The sequence below is a fragment of the Trichoplusia ni genome, unplaced genomic scaffold (assembly GCF_003590095.1).
Source record: "Trichoplusia ni isolate ovarian cell line Hi5 unplaced genomic scaffold, tn1 tig00003272, whole genome shotgun sequence".
In the NCBI taxonomy this organism is placed as follows: domain Eukaryota; kingdom Metazoa; phylum Arthropoda; class Insecta; order Lepidoptera; family Noctuidae; genus Trichoplusia; species Trichoplusia ni.
Genome location: NW_020800364.1, coordinates 6,217 through 17,235, shown reverse-complemented (window position 1 = coordinate 17,235; position 11,019 = coordinate 6,217). Strand labels below are relative to the sequence as shown.

Sequence of the window (11,019 nt, the reverse complement as noted above, 5' to 3'; positions counted from 1 at the left end):
CGAAAATAGAAGTATTGTGTACAACTGCTTATGTGGGCGTTAAACGTAGATTTTGTTTTGTTTTTTTTTCTTCGGTAACTATCGATGTATGAATGTATTGTAGCGTTACATTCTTCTTTACTTTTTAAGACATTCGCTCCTTAAAAATACTGTTCAGTGCATCCGGTTACACTAGAAGAGGAGCCCAAAATAGAAATAAAAATGCCAAAGTGAATTTCCGTCATCGGTCAATCTGTGCATTACCAGAATACGTGGTATGTCATAATTGTAACGCTTTTCCATTTTCTTTACTGCAAATAGCGAAATAAATCTTATTTTTCTAAGGAATACTCTCCATTTATCTGGTGCACTTACTTCGACCTCTTTAAGCAAGTTTTTTGTGACTTCTAAATAAGATACAGCTTCGTTCAGTACTAACTTCGACAACAGGTTGAAAAATTGCTTAATAGTTCATAGTACAGATACAGAAGTAATTTTTTGTCGTATAAAGTGGAAAACCAAACAAGGTACCTTATTTCTTATCCTGCCCACGCCCCACCCCCAAATACATAAACAGCCGGTTTAATTGAGAAGTCATATAAAATTTAAACAAAAAAAAAAAACGGCTAGTGCGAGTAGGACTCGCCGTATGGAGGGATCTGTACAAAATAAATCAAAGACGAATAAATCAGCAAAAAATTGCCGAGCCACAAGTTGCTGAAACTATTTTTTATTAGTTTTAGTAACTTGGCTTCAAAATTTGAACTGTCCAACTGTGATGGTATCTGACATACAGCTACCGCATAGATAGGCGGACAGCGTGTAGCCTTTGAGTACGGTATCCTAAAAACAACTCAATTCAATGCACCAATCACTCATGATTGCAAGTCATATAATTGCAATCTTTTTTATCATCAAAGGATGTCCATATAAAGAGCATAATGGCATGTCCTACGATAAACGATCGCCCTCACCTTGCATTTGGTTTGCAAATGCTACCAAATTTGTAAACGCTCGTGAACCAATTAGTTTGCGATAGGATTCGACACTTAATTAGTCGCTGGACAATTTACATGTTGCTTTTAATTGCACTTGTATGTATAAGAGTTGGATAATTTTATGATCAAGTCCCTAAAAGTGTAATTCGTTCCACACAGCTGATTACTTAAATTTAAAGAAAAGACATTACCATCGGAAGAAGTCACGTGACCTGATTCTTGAAAAAAATAACAATTTACGGCTCAAATTAAAGAAAATTTCAGATATGATATGAAATTTTACTTTTTGCCATATTATTCCTATGCTTTCCCTTTCAATTAGCAATCTACTCAATACATTAAGGTATTGTTCCCATAATCTGCCCTTGACCACTGCAAAACAACAAACTGTAGCTTCGCAACAAGGAACGTTAATCCCAACCATAAGACATAACATCTCCAGCTAATAAACCACTCAAGCATACCTCTCACACAATAAGAGATCAAATCGGTTACCGAAATCGCTCAGCGTAGCGGCCGTTGCTTCGACAAAGGCGTCCGAACATAATGAGAACATTAGCATATTTACTGCATTATTTGGGAACAATTGGACGGATAAATGACCCATGATAGTCGGACAACGGAGGCCGCAAATACGCTGTAGGCGTTATGCGAACGGATTTTTGACCACGACTGTTTATATGAGTTTTTTACTTCTGTGACTGACTGATCCTGACATTTTTGTGTATTTTGTTGATGTATGAATGAAGTCGGCTACCACGTGCTTATAGTTAAATTGTAGCGTTAAGGCATTTGACTAAACATAATTTCGTCGGTCAGGTAGATTTCGGTACTGTAATTTAGAAAACATTAACTTTATTTATTACCTGATAGATAAAGTTTGCCTTATTTCTTTTAGTACTAACCGATGATGCATCCATATGTTTAGTGCTTATGAACTCGATTTTCAAAGTAAACCCTTCAAGAGCTAATAGTTAATGACTTGCGAACCTATCATCACCTCTTTTAGTAATATAATTGCAGGAAAAGAGATACTGCTCCACGCAATGAAGCACCCTGTCACACTCATACAGTTACAAAAAAAATCATACTTAAAGACGATGTGGTAGAACATCGGACCAAGTAAACACAAAACTCTCACAACAAAAATCTTGTACGATGACTAAGTTACTGCATCTCGATGCCTTTAAACAAGCGACACCCAAATACCACTTCCCAAATATGGCGACGCATCGTCGCATCTTTATTCAAAGAGAACTGGAAAGTCCGATGTCGCGATATTTTTGAGACTTACCGGCTTAAATTAATAAGTTACCCATCCGGGGTATTCCCCACTTGCAAATATGAGTTTGGTATAACTATTACATGCGAAGTATATTAGATCTGTTGTTCTGTGATGAATACAGGAATTCGATTTAGAAAATCAATGTGAACCTCTTAGGCTTTCAGTTGTTTGATAATGAAGTAAGCTTGTCACTACACAACTGCTGCAAAGTGCGGTCTTTCGTATCATTGCGGTAGAATCGTCCTGTTAACATCATCCTTATTAAGGCTATACCCATCCCATCGACTAAATATGACGTCAGCATATTTTCAAGAACAACCCATATTAAAATATTTCAGGAGCATTTTAGATCCTGATATACAAGACTTACAAAAATAACCACACGATCCGAGGATCTCGAATAACCATCAGAAAAAATCTATTATTAACCGTCGAATAACCATCGTGACCCTAAGAATGGCAGGCACCGAGCCTCGAATAACCCAGAAATAGTTTACCTGTCACCTTGGCATGGCAATACATGAGTTATTTTTAGATGTAGGCTCGCGTATGACTTAAACTGCCAAGTGCCATGCCTAATTGTGACGTTTTTGTTACGAAATCACTTTGAATGGCCAGCTTTTGTGGTTCGTATAAGTGTTTAACTGGAAACGTTCGGTTTGGAAACTTGTTGGTTCCTGTCCTGAATTTTAAGCTTTTTCCTCCTTGATATCTTTATAGGAGAATTGTATTACAACATTAAGGAGTGTAGGGTGTATAACACGGTAATGAATGTGACCAATGGGTTGAAGGTTGAATGAGAGAATTAGACACTCTTCTCACTCAAATAATACCACAAAGTTCAGCTTTATCACTTCCATAAACTTTACAGATCATTATTTACTAAGAACTTATTAAATAATAGAAATAACGATGAAAGAAAAACACTATTACTACTAATCTGAGTAGTTTGCATTCACAATGCACGTTTAGGAATATTTCCATCGAACGTCGTTCTCTCCAGACTCTAGAATCCACATTTAGCTGTTCTGAAATAGGAAACGACTAATATATTAGCCGCTAATACAACCCACGATTAATTAATTTATATGTACCTCATTGAGTTAGAAGTTTGTATACTTGAGTATGTTTCTAAGGACTTTTATTCCGGTGCTGCCGAAAGGGTAATAAGATAATGACAAAGTTTTCAATTGAATGAGGGTCCCATGTGGAACGGCGATAATGTGCAGTTGAGTTTCCCTTTTGCTGTGAATATGTTGCGTACAAAGACTTGGAAATGTTTGTTAAAATCCCGCAATTATCCTGATAGGAAATAAGAATTTTTGCAATGGTCGCTATAAAATTCTTACGAATACCACCGTTGTTCGTTTCTAAGGAAGACGTTCCTGAAACTTCTTAAAATCGTCAAGCGTTGTAGTTCGAGTGCCGAGTTGCTTCTCGTTCTGAATTAAGACTTCTGACCTCAGGATGTGGTGCTCCGTCGCTTTCGCGGACAAAAAGAGACGTAGTGCAATTAAGATTACTCACTTAATTTTATGCTGCATGCAAACAACTTTTGTATATTATATCAATGTTGTTCTGTAAAGTTCCGGTTCCGGTTTATTATTACTGAAATCAGACCATTGCTGTTCTTCTTCTGAAATGTGCCATGCGTTCTCTATACGGCATAGATCAGAATCTTGTCTACACGACTGCAAAAATTACTAAGATGTAGGCAGGCCCACAGGTCCGATGATCACGGAGACTTAACTCAATCACTAATATAAAACTATTGCATTGACTTCAGGTGGGCGGCGTGGTCTGCAATGGGATGCTTCGGCTCGCCAGGCGGCAAGAGCAGCGAAGACGACGCCAAGAAACAGAAGCGCCGCAGCGATGCCATCACCAAGCAGCTGCAGAAGGATAAACAGGTGAGGATATGATCAGACGTCAGAGTCGAAAACAGTTGTCCATTTAATTTATCAGATTTCCAAGGCTTTGAGTATGACAGGCCTGTTGGTCTGGTGGTGAGTGATCCTCACAGTTTCTCTTTCACTCATTGTATATACATATAAATATGCATTTTTACATCTCAGTTTCATATATTGGCAAGAAACTAGTTTTATCACCGTTTACGGTAAACTTGCATTTTTGAACCATAACTTAAAGCAGATTAGATACTGGTTTGGTTATTGCACCATTAATATTTGTCAACAGTTAAATTAAGACTGGAAAAGTTATTAAGAGGCAAACCACATTGGTCGTAAATGTAAGTTTAACATTTAAAATCCAGGGCTCATCATCAGCTACCAAAATTATCGTTTTCTTTTTATAAAGAACTGTTTTGATGCCTAAAAACGAGATTTCCACACTTATTTTATTTGGTAAACAAGTCCGACACTAGCGCCAATTCGTGCAGTGGCCTGAGTTGGAACTACGCTCAATTGATAGCTAACGACGCTGTTAAAACTGGATCGCTACTGCATCTTGGTTTGTTCCATGTCAGGAGTAAATTGAGAATCGAATGAAAATAAGAAATAAATCCAAATCAGTTTCGGGAGTATGCCTTTTGATGGCAAGGCGCAGAATCCGCGAGGAAGTGAGTGTCAGAGTGATTAGTCATCATTTAAGTATTTCGGTTGCACTAAAAACGCTAAGGAACATTTCACGATTTGCGGCCTCATTGTGGCCAGTGCGTGGCAGCGCGGTGCAATTGAGAATAAAATTGTTAAATAATGAAAGATATTAGACACATATCTGTTATCTTTTTCTGAACAATTAAAGTTGACAATAAACTGCATTACAGTTTAAGAAAGGGGCTTGTGTCGCGAGTAAGTCTATTCATTCAATAATTCATCAATCAATGTTGCTAATAAAAAATACGTGTCCCTGATTATCCAACAAGCTACAAGACAGATATTAAAAAAAGTCATCATCCCCAATCATTACACCCACTGGGCATTACCATTGAAATGCCTGTGTTCGGTTTTCCAGCTATATCGCGCGACGCACCGCCTGCTGCTGCTGGGCGCGGGCGAGTCCGGCAAGTCGACCATCGTGAAGCAGATGCGCATCCTGCACGTCAACGGCTTCTCGGATAAGGAGCGCCGCGAGAAGATCGAGGACATCAAGAAGAATATACGAGATGCGATACTTGTGAGTAACTGTAGCTAGAACTTGATGTTGCCAGTCGAAAATAATCCCACGAGAAAATAAAATCGACATAGATAGATAGATGGGCAAAATAAAAGTGGGTTCACAAAAAAAAATGCTACAAGTTTATGACAAAATTTTTGGTGCTTTCTTTTCGTTGTGAAGTAGTTAAGTTCATAATTTTCTTTTGTATGCCACATAATTTCGAGTAGTTGTAATTCGTTGGCGTATGCCCAGCTGTGGGCCAACATAAGCTGCAAATAACGCTGACATGCACAATAATGATGACAGATAATGAATCAAAAGCACTAAAACCGTCTCGCTAACAAGCCATTGTCCCAAAACGCACTCCCATTAGTCTATAACTTATTCTAATTATAATTTATAGAGCCTGACAAATGGCCGTATTACGTCATCTGACTTCAAATATGGCGGCAAGTGTCAATGAAACTCCTTGTCTTTGATAAATAAAATTAAATCAGAAGTTATGTTGACTTGTCTATGTGTGCAATGTTTTGATTTCTTCAAATAAGGAGCGTGGAAAATTTTGAATACGATTCTTATATTATAATTTAGGGGATTTTTTATTTATCTCTTTTATTTGAAATGTAAATCATTAACGTACACGTACAAAATGTGTAGAGATAGCCGGCGGTGATAGCGGCTTAAATTGAAAACCATATAACCAATTGACAGCATATCCCAGAAAGCCTACTACTACTGCCTATTACTACTTCTTTACGATTCATGTTACATTTGTGTAAGCAAGACAGGGTCTTTGTTCCATACCTGCAGCACTAGCAGCACTCGTTAGGCCTCCTGTAAAAAAAAACTATAAAAGAAGAGTGCTCTTCAGTAGGGTAAATAACGCAAAAAAAGTACATGGTATAAAAATAAATGCCGGTCGTGGTTTCCATTGGTTAGGACCCCCATTGCCTTCAACTCCGTATGATATTTTGTTGGTTTTTTTAAGAACTATATTTATAATGATGTGATTTCGTTTTTCAGACTATCACGGGCGCCATGAGTACCCTCACGCCGCCCATACCGCTCGAGAAGCCCGAGAATAAGGCGCGCGTCGATTATATACAGGTATACTATATATACATTGGTAAATCTATTGTTTTACAGGCTACCTATAACTTTGTCCTGGTTTTGTGGAATGGTAAAGATATCCATTTCAATGTTATAAGACTTTATTACAACTGACAAATGACCATGGAATTAAGAAGCCTAGTGATATAGCAAAAAGTTTGCTTACGTGTTTTCATCGTAATTGCCCGAGTAGTTTTATCTGAACGAGTCGCCTCATCAGCTTATAATTCTGTTCGAATTCCGTTTGGGTCCAAAACTAGTCGGATTGTACGGATGTAAGAGTGGATGAGGTCACAAAGCTAAACCTACTGTGCGCGACGTGTCGCGGGTTCGATCCAAGCGTAGGACAAGACTTTGTAAAATTCACGAATTCTTGTCCTTAATCTCAGTGTATTTGTGCATGTGATTTGGATGTTTGTGAATATCCCGAGACACAAACATTAAATTCCATCCGGCAGGAGTTGTAAAAAAAACGATAAATAAGCGTTAGTAAACTTTTGCATCTAGTATGAATTATCCTCACGAAGTTACTATAACATCTTCCTATCCAACCTTAAACACACCTTAACCCTTGTTCCCGTTCCAGGACGTGGCGTCGCAGCCGGACTTCGACTACCCCCCGAGTTCTACGAGAACACGGAGGCGCTGTGGAAGGACCAGGGCGTGCAGCGCACCTACGAGCGCAGCAACGAGTACCAGCTCATAGACTGCGCCAAGTAGTGCGTAACATGACAATAGTATTAGTCAAACTACATTTTAGTACAGAACAACAATACTACTAGCAAAAGTAATAGGATTTTATTTCCTCTTGGAATTCTTCTTGACCCTGATACCAAAACCACCCTGTACGAATGTCGTTCGGGGTGGTTTTGGCAGCAGCGTTATTATGGTGATTGGAGGCCATGTTTTTCCAAAGGAAATGACTGGAAATTGAAATCTCTGGTTGTGGTCGTGGCCCCTTCTGCCTCATGGCATTTTGCCGTCTTGCACCCTATTATAAAGGCCTTGCCAGCCAGATCAATTAACATTATTACATGCATTATTACGGCTCTTAAGTTTTTGGTGCAAATCTCCGAACTAATAAAGATTAGGCATTATTAAATTTTTTCTTATTACGGAGCGAAGACAAAACAGTGTGTTCACTTTAAAACACCATGAAACTGCATCTTGTTGTGTAATAAACAGCTTCATGACCTCACGATATAACAGGTCCTCTTGCTTCCCTTCCTTTCAGTTTCCTGGACCAGGTGCATATAATAAAGCAGGCGAACTACACGCCGACGGAGCAGGACATCCTCCGCTGCCGAGTGCTAACCTCTGGGATATTCGAGACACAGTTCGTCGTCGACAAAGTCAATTTCCAGTGAGTCTTACTTACATCCAGTACCGGTTAACTATGAAGCGAAAGTAGCAAATGACTACACGGATAGCCGAATGGTTGAGGTCATCACGCTAAAACCCACTGAGCGTAACGTGTCGCGGGTTCGAACCCCGCGTATTACATGCATTAGTGTGAACCAGGAATGTCTGTCCTGAGTCTAGTTGTCTTTTTGCATGTGATTTGAATGTCTATTATGCCGACTATATCAGATTAGTAGCTGTTGCCCGCGGGTACGCCCGCTGCAAATCGTAAATGATCATGAAATCGGGTTAAAAACTATCCTATGTGTTAATCCAGGTTGAAACTATGTCTGTACCAAAATTCCTTTAAATCATTTCAGTGGTTTTGCGTGAAAGAGTAACAAACATCCGTACATACAAAATGTCGCGTTTATAATATTAGTAGAAAGCAGGATTTCTGTTCGTCAATCTCGTATGTTTTTGCTCTACATCATGTATGTCCGTGTGTGTACAGTATGTTCGACGTGGGCGGGCAGCGTGACGAGCGCCGCAAGTGGATCCAGTGCTTCAACGACGTGACGGCCATCATCTTCGTGACGGCCTGCTCCTCGTACAACATGGTCCTGCGCGAGGACCCCACGCAGAACGTCTGCGGGAGTCGCTCGACCTCTTCAAGAGCATATGGAACAACAGGTCACTATGACTTTTGGGGTTGCTGCTGAGAAAAATATTGTAACTCATAGCTATTGCTATTGAAGAAATTTTTTTGTGTTACGGGCCCAAATTCATGCCTGGCCTAGGCTTGCATCGTCTGTCCTTTAGCCTCTTGCCTACCTTTGATGATATTGATATTGTAACTCTAATGATGAAGAAAAACAACCCCAATAATGTCTATGCCTAAATCCAGTTACTAGTTAACATCAGAGCCGGATTGCTTGCTCATGTTTTTTAATTCGACGTTGATCTTTGTATGGTTCCTCCTGAGATGTAAAGAACTTACCTGTAATGTGTCCAAAATACGTACGCCCCACCTCCATAGCCTGTTAGGTACTGAGGTGTCTTGCACTCGCATTCCTGAGGTTTTGTATCACCTTCTGCGTTTGCGAAAGCAGTACTGCAGTTCATCCCGGCGGTTATAACAAAGTCTTTCAATAACGAATGTGTCGTTTTTACCTTCAGATGGCTGCGCACGATATCGGTGATCCTGTTCCTGAACAAGCAGGACCTGCTGGCGGAGAAGGTGCTGGCGGGCAAGTCCCGGCTGGAGGACTACTTCGCGGAGTTCGCGCGCTACTGCACGCCGCCCGACGCCGCGCCCGACGCGCGCGACCCGCCCGACGTCGCGCGGGCCAAGTACTTCATACGGGACGAGTTCCTGGTGAGGCAGGCCACTCCATATACACGGACACACAAATAAATAGTGTCATGGTGCCGCAATGAGCAGATCATTATCATTATCTGGGTTTACTTTATTTGTATTAAGTTTTTTTAAGTGACTTCCACATTTTGTAAACAAACAAACGACTTTAAAAAGAAGTGATAGAAGTCTGTAAATACACTTACCCCGTCAGACTTAAATCTTTGAGTGGCAGGGGTATTACAAACTTTCAAGTCACAGGCCCAAAACCACACAGAGTCATGTCAAAGTCAGGGTCCGGTGCAGGGATCGAACCCGTAACGCGTTGCGCTTAGTCAGTTTGGTGAGGTGACCTCAACCACTCGGTTATCAATTATCTAGTCCTCACAAGCCTTACTCACTTTGAGCCTACATGTGTCTTCCCCTAACTGACCCCTGTCCGTCGCTCCGTAGCGCATCAGTACGGCCAGCGGCGACGGCAAGCACTACTGCTACCCGCACTTCACGTGCGCCGTCGACACCGAGAACATCAAGCGCGTGTTCAACGACTGCCGCGACATCATACAACGCATGCATCTGCGACAGTACGAGCTGCTCTAACCGACACACTAGCGCTAATAGTCAGTATTACAACACTTTATATAGAAAAAAATCAACCGCAACGACCAAACAAGAAAATGGTGTATAAAAACTTAGGAAAAATGGTCCGAACCTCACAATCACAAGATTATTGTGTGTGCTTGTCTGTCTGTCTGTGAATTACAGACATTAAAAATATAAAAATCAACAGGTTTGGCCCAGTAGTTTTTAATTAAAAGTCGGTAATTTGGTTTTCTTGTTTCTATATTGCATAAGTATATCCTCTTAAAACTTGATAATAGATTAATAATAAATAAGTACTGATAATATAATAATATTCCAGTTTCCGTACTGTCGGCTGGCACCCAGCCCCGACCAGCGACACCGGCCGAGTCCCCGTCGCGCCGTGATTGCGAGGTACCATCGCCATTGCTTATCGATTTTATTACCACCACTCGATTCTTAATCGATACCTAATCGATATTCCATCTTGCAAATATTTCAGACTTGACTTCGTTGATCTGTCCCAATTTAAAAACTGTTTTCTTGTACTTGAATTTCCGAGTTTATTTTACTGTTTTTAATAGGCAATGTAATAAATACGTAATGAATGGCGATCGTATCTTTCTTGTTTAATAACGAATCGATTGTCACGGCTAGCGATGCTCCCATGGTGTTTCCGAACGTCTAAGTTTCCATAAGCTGGCAACTTTAGTCGATTTAAAGTGAGAACTTACTAAACATGTTACATGTAATCGTATCACGTATTTTATCGAGTAATCTATAGTAATGTCACTAAGTCACGTGCCAAGTGAAGAGCCATATGCAATGATCCAATTCTATTCTAAAAATCTTTATTTACGTGACACTATAGTGCCACATGTTCACTCAAAGTACCGTTGATATAGTGACATTATTATACCCAAGCAATAATGTTTCAATAATTAATAAGTTGTCACATTAGTCGATTTTATTCACGTACATCACTACGTTCTGTTTCGTATGACACGTAGTGATGTGACGTCGTCGGGTCTTTGGGTTGTGACGTGATTCGACTAAATTCGACTGCTGTGAAGCGTGCAGTTATCGAATAATCGCCAGTTATGTTTATATGGTATCGATAAATTAGTCGATCGGTCTATTTACGATATATTTAAATCAGTTGACACACACACAATCGTACTTATAAGTTGTTCTTAATTCTTTATAATTATTTGCTTCAAGATTCTATATTAAATTGATAGTTGTTGATT

General features: G+C 39.9%; 1 pseudogene; it reads left to right on the top strand.

Moving 5' to 3' along the window:
- The first annotated feature begins 4,048 nt into the window (after window positions 1-4,048).
- On the top strand, window positions 4,049-9,803 carry LOC113507841 (annotated as a pseudogene).
- The last annotated feature ends 1,216 nt before the right edge of the window (window positions 9,804-11,019 follow it).